Here is a 7,223-nt window from a genome sequence, read left to right as displayed (position 1 = left end):
AATAATAATAATAATAATAACAATATTAATAATAATAATAATAATAATAATAATAATAATAATGATAATAATAATAATAATAACAATATTAATAATAATAATAATAATAATTATAATAATAACAATAATAATGATAATGATAAAAATAATAATAGTAATAATGAACCGTATTCATACTGACAAATTTTGAAAAGGTAAGAATGAAAATTGATATCTTCACAATGATAATGATAATAATAATAGTAATAATAATAATGATGATAATAATTTAAAAAAGAAATAATAATAATAACAATAATAATAACAATAATGATTATAGTAGTGAAAATAATAAGGCGAAGAAGAATAATGATGATAATGATAATAATAATAATAATAATAATGATGATGATGATGATGATGATGATGATGATGATGATGATGATGATGATGATGATGATGATGATGATGAGATAATTAATTAATTAATTAATTAATAATAATAATAATAATAATAATAATGATAATAATAATAATAAACTTTACGCTCAGAATGATGATGAACTGGAAGGGTTACTAAAAACCGTAAAAGATTTTATTGATGACATAGGTATGAAATTTGGTCTCGATAAGTATGCTAAAGCAACCTTTAAGCAAGGAAAACTAGTTACATCTGACAATAGAGAGTTAAGTGTTGATACTGTAATAAAGCAAGTAGATCAGGAAGAAACCTATGAATATCTAGGAGTAAACGAAGGAGATGGTATACAACAATCGTAGATGAAGAAAAAAATACGTACAGAATGCATCCGAAGAATAAGGTCAATCCTGAAAACGGAATTAAACTAATAAACGGAATTAAATTAATCAACACTCTTGCAATACCTGTGGTTACATATAGTTTTACCGTATCGTACAGAGCAACAGAAGCAGTCTCACTGGAACTTAAGTGAACTCAAACAAATTGACACCAAAATTTGGAAGCAATTGGCATGCAACAGAATGTATCACCCTAAATCAGACGTAGACCGTCTGTACGTCCCTAGAAGTAAAGGAGGTAGGGGGATGATGCAGTTGGAATTATCGTACAAAACAACTACGATTGGTCTATTGCAATACTTAGATCTAACCAACGATTGGATGCTTCAATTAGTTAAAGTACATGAAAACTCCAAAAGGTCACACTCGGTTGTGAGGGAGTCAGATAAGTTTTCTCAGGAATTAGGTATTGAGAGCGAAAGCATCGAACATATGTCGCCCACATTGGCTGCTAAACATAGAAAACAAAAAGCGAAGAAGGTCGGACAAGAAAAACTTGAATCTAGATGGCATGAAAAGCCTCTCCATGGACAGTTTGCAACTCGAAGCAAACACGCTGATGTAGATGAAACCGCGACCCATCAGTGGTTTAGAAGCTCTGTACTTAAAGGGGAAACAGAGGGTTTTATTCTTGCAGCCCAAGATCAAAGTTTGCTTACCAGAAACTATCAAGCTAACATCTTTCACAATGGCACTGACCCAAAGTGTAGATTTTGTGAAGACAAGGTTGAGACGATTGATCACCTTGTGTCTGTGGCTCAATATTAACACCGAATGAGTACAAAAATCGACACGACAGAGTGGGCAAGTACCTGCATTGGAAGATCTTTTCTATCGGAATGCAAGATAAATGGTACAAACACCGTCCAGAGCCAGATCCTGAGGGTAAAGATGCTACAATCTTGTGGAACTTTCCAATTCACACAGATCGTACTATACAAGCGAATCGTCCAGATATCATCAAGGACAAAATAATCAACACCTGCCTATTTATAGATATGAGCATCCCTTCAGACAGAAACGTCCCAACGAAAGTGTTTGAGAAAATATCAAAGTATAAAGACCTAGAAATAGAGGTGATAAAGATGTGGCATTTAAAAACCAAAACTGCCTGTTGTTATTGGAGCATTTGGCCTTATAAAGAAAGGTACTGATAAGTTTCTTGAAAAAATACCAGGAAATCCAAAATTAGAAGAAGTCCAAAAAATAGTCTTAAACAGCACAGTGCATGTTCTCAGAAGAGCCTTATCGATCTGAAGTGTCTTTGTGTTTATGAATTTACTTGACTGGATGTTTTGATTTGTGGTTGTTCTGCATATTTTTACATGTTTTGTTGATGTTCCATTGCCTCAAACTTCAATCACCCTAGGTCGCTGGTAGTGACTCGGTGTTTGATTTTAATTAGCAGATCTAAGGAAACGTTTGCATAAAAAAAATAATAATAATAACCATAATCATAATCATAATAATAATAACAATCAGTAATAATAAGAAGAATAAAAATGATAATGATGATAGTACTAATAAAAAATATAATAATAACGATAATTATAATAATAATTATGGTGGTGATAATATTAATGATAATAATTATAATGATAGTAATATCAAGCTTTTCACACATATTCTTCGCTCTAATTCTACCTTTCTTGTCCTCATTTACCCTCCTCTCTTCTCTCCCTCCTTCTCAAAACAGTTCCTTGAACTTGTCTACTTAACAAAGAAACTCCTCACATACTCAATATTAGCCGCGTCTGAATTTGAGACCTGGATCGTTTACAGGTTTTATATCAATAACCGAAGCACAAATGTTGTATGAATGTCCCTTGAAATACGATGGCTGAATGACTGCGTGTGTGAGTGTAATGCGATTCGAGTTATATATATATATATATATATATATATATATATATATATATATATATATATATATATATATATATATATATATATTATATATATATTCTTTTCTTCTTCTTCTTCTTCTTCTTCTTCTTCTTCTTCTTCTTCTTCTTCTTCTTCTTCTTTTTCTTTTTCTTTTTCTTCTTCTTCCTTTTCTTTTCTCTTTGAGGTCACGTGTCCTTCTTTTATTTTTTCTTTCTTTCTTTTATCAAATCACCTAGATTTCTTTCAAAATCAAAATTCCAGTTCTACCCACATTTTCTTTTCACTTCCCAGTACCACAAAGGCTCCGCCGAAACATCGCGTGAAGGTGTGACGCTGATGAGTGACTGTCCGCAGCTGCAGGGCCAGGCGACGGAGGGCCGACGGACACCTGGTAAGGCCACTTTTCATCATACAACTAACTCCCTGTTGTGTGCATTACTTAAGCATGAGTTAAAGGGAGAAGAAACGTAAAATAAGAGTGATGTAGTTGCCGTGGTTTCGTCTTGCTGCGTTGTTTACTGCTTGAAATAATGTTGTTTGTTTTCTCGTGTGCTTTGTTTTTCCAACAGCGAAACTTGCTCCTAAACTCTTAAATAAACGCTATAGCATCACTTACCGACCCCGCACACGCCTCTGGCCCTCAACCTTTAAAAGTCTACCTGCAACACCATCTTCCTCCCCTCGTGTCTCTACTCGTTCTTGTGAAATACACCCAGCGAGAGAATTCACGGGAAAAAGAGAAAGAAAAAAGGAGGAAAAGAAGGAAACCTCATATCATCAACTACCCAACGACCGTTCAGAGCGAAACGGCCCCCACCCCGTCTCCTCTCCCGCGCGTCCGTCAGCCAGCAATTTCTTCGTATAACATCGTTGGATTCATAGAGGGCAGCAGCATCGGCGGCTCGGGGTTCGCGGCAGCCCGTTGTCAGGGGGATACGCGAGTTTTAGTTTATGTTTGTTTTTCCTTGTCTGTTATTTTTTCTTTCTTTTGTTTATTTTTTTACCTTGGTGTTATTTCTCTCACGATTTTTTCCTGATTTCTTTGAAGTGTTTGTTTTTTATTTTTACGGAATCAGCATGTTTGTGATAAATTTCTTGATAAGTTTACGAACAAACGGTGTGTGTGTGTGTGTGTGTGTGTGTGTGTGTGTGTGTGTGTGTGTGTGTGTGTGTGTGTGTGTGCGCGCGCGCGCGCGGGCGTGTGCGCGTGCGCGCGTGTGTGTGTGTGTGTTTGAAGCCATAATACACACAAAGTACTTTCAGTAACACCAAGATAACTTAATTGTTCCGAACCGAAATCGAACAGATATCCGACCCTCTCTCGACGACCCCCCACCCCACCCCCTTGTAGTAGGCTGTACCGTGATCAGCTGTCCATCATTTTTTCAGTCACGTGATTCTTTTTCTCCCCGCTAGCCCGTATTCTGCGTCAGCTCAGCATTCCGAGTAAAGGTAATGTGAAGTGAGTAGATCGTAAGTAAACCAAAATGACTGAAGGATTTCTGTTGTTTGTCACTCTACGGGTGTTAACTGCCCATCATAGACAATGAAGAAATTGTGAGTTGCATTAAGCGTAACGTAACCTATGCAACAGAGCGTAATTTCAACATTCAGTTTGTATGGATACCATCTCATGTTGGCATACGCAAGCACGACCACGTAGACAAATTGGCGAAAGAAGCCTGCAGCAAGGATATTGTGAACATAGATCTTGGGATGCCTCTTGCTAGGGTTGCACATATATTGAAAAGTTCTCATAAGGAAGAACTAGTAGATCTGATTAACACTCAAAGGCCTGAAAGCTGTACCATAAGGCACTACGATCAGTATAGGGATGGCAAGCCTTCCTACGGATGGCACCGAAGTCAAACCAGACAGTGTGACATGGTTATTGCCAGAATACGTTTAGGTTACAGGATGTACTGGCAACTGCACGGTGCAAGAAGTGCAGATGAATATAGATGTATATATTGCAACAAAGAAAACAAACGAACGCTGGAGCACTACATCTCGGAATGCCATGCAATTCAGCCATTCAGACCACCTAACATGAGGTGTAAAGAACTATGTGAATATTTCATTGCATCTATGTAAAACTGCCGTAAACAGAGCAGTGTTATGTAAACACAGTGGCAAAGCATATCAAAGTACTATTTCTTTTGTATGATTTATATATTTATTTTACCATGTACAATTACAGTAGTCACAGGATACTGTATTATATCAAATATATGTAAAACTGTGATCACGATTGCCCACGCCTGAGCAGGGTAAATAAACTCACTTCACAAACTTAACTGTGTGTGTGCGTGTGCGTGCGTGAGTGTGCTTTCAAATGCCTGCAGACAACAAAATTGTAAATAGCAGCTTCAGGAAGGGAGATTAGTTCCATTATCTAGGAATACAACGTAGTTTGTGAAAAGAGATGCCTTGCAGAGAACCGGAGGAAGCCGGCGGTTAACAACTTCTGTAACCGGACCGAAAGCAGCGACCCGTCCGGCGGCGATCAGGTGCGAGGGGAGTCAGGTGACGGACAGATGACAAACAGGTACACTGCCATGAGTTGCCATGGCAATGGGTTAAGTGTGAAGCGTGAGCCCCGTTCGTTACACATGCATACACGAAGATTAGTGAATTGAGAGTTAAAAAATAGTTATGTGTCAGTGTCATTACAATTATGTCGTTGCCATCAACGCTGTTAGTTTTTATTTCTGCTTTCGGGAGTCCTAGGTGTCCATTATATTCTAATATATATTTACATGGGTTTGTGTAGTCATGTTAGTGTATTAGTTAGGACACGTCTGCCATCAAATACCTCGCAGTGGGCGCGTGCTCACTCTCACACACGCACACGCACACGCACACGCTCACACTCACACTCACACTCACACTCACACTCACACTCACACTCACACTCACACTCACACTCACACTCTCACTCTCACTCTCACTCTCACTCTCACTCTCTCTCTCTCTCTCTCTTTCTCTTTCTCACACACACACACACACACACACACACACACACACACACACACACACACACACACACACACACACACACACACACACACACACACACACACACACACACACACAGGCAGAAGACAAGACAAAGCGGAAGGCGCGAGAGAGAAAACAAACGCACCACAGATTCCTAAGAACGAACATAAAAAAGAGAGAGAGAGAGAGAAAAGCTCCACAGCAGCGAGTTGTTCCGTCCTCACAATGAGATAATGGGCGGGTGAATGGGCGTTGCGGCGGGCGTGGGTGGGTGAATAGCGGCCCTAAATCCTTCAGTCGCCCTGTTTCTCGGCCGGAGGACAAGGCACTCGGTCCCTCCTCGCGCTCGGTCGTTTTGCTGAGGACAAATTGCCTGTTTAGTGTTGATGGGCTTTGCGACGCTCGGCCACACGTGCAGATACGCACATACTTTTACGCGCACAAGATACACGTGCGCACACATGCTAATACGTATCAACTTAAATTCACACACAAATTCTCACATTTACTGCGAGAGAAACATACACGTACATACAAACACTCACGGTACCATAGTTCAAACGAATAGACAAATTCCTTGTTTTCAGCGATTATTCATTTCTTCATCTTTTAATTTATTGATCAGTCATTAATTCATCTGTTTTTCCCAGTCGCACATTCATCCATTCACACTTCTATGCATACTCTTGACTCATTCGTTTTGTCACTGCCATGCATCATCCATCTATTAAATCCTGTTATTTGTTACGAAGCCATGAACTTTTCCATTCATTCGCGCTATGCTTATCACAAGGTCACTCGTTTACTCATTATTGCTAGTTCACAATATATGCATTATCACCATCTAGTTTTGCTGGAAGCTTATACTCATATGTTGTGTTCATGCCTCCTATTCCGAGTCTTAGTCTTATTAGTACCCATTCTCTCTTAAACATTTGTTGCCGTAGTTAGGTAAAGTATATCTAGTTCTTAATATGGCATTATCTGGCAACCGGCCTAGTCCCATATTGTGAGAGAGAGAAAAAAAAATGTGTTTATGTTAAATATAGTGAGAGAGAAAAAAAAAACTGTGTTTATGTTAAAAGAATATAGAGTATTTCCTGTCACCGAGAATTATCATGAATATAACGATGCTTACGTTTCCCCTTTCATCATCTAGAAAGCAAAAAAGCGGTTGTCTCACATATTCAAGAAAGGAATTCCTTTCATTTGGAGAGAAAAAAAAGGTTTTACAGTTTTGCTTCTGCCCTTCAACATGATTAATTACCTGGACAGCTGAGATGTCTTCATATAACTTTTTCCAGTTTCGCCAATTTGCAAACAATCATACAAATGAGGCCTTTATAGAAGAAACAAACAAACGGATCTCTTATGGATAAATGAATATACCATCAGAGGCTGCAACTTTACGACGTGTGCAAGGCCATATACATTGATAATAATTTAATTCCGAGCAAATTACATTATAAGCTCAATTCCAACACTGCTTTTCTTACACTCTCTGGTCGAAAGAATGCCCGTGGCCCCAGAGTGATCAT

The sequence above is a fragment of the Penaeus monodon genome, chromosome 11, assembly GCF_015228065.2.
Source record: "Penaeus monodon isolate SGIC_2016 chromosome 11, NSTDA_Pmon_1, whole genome shotgun sequence".
NCBI classification, from domain to species: Eukaryota; Metazoa; Arthropoda; class Malacostraca; order Decapoda; family Penaeidae; genus Penaeus; species Penaeus monodon.
Note: the sequence above shows the minus strand (reverse complement) of the source record.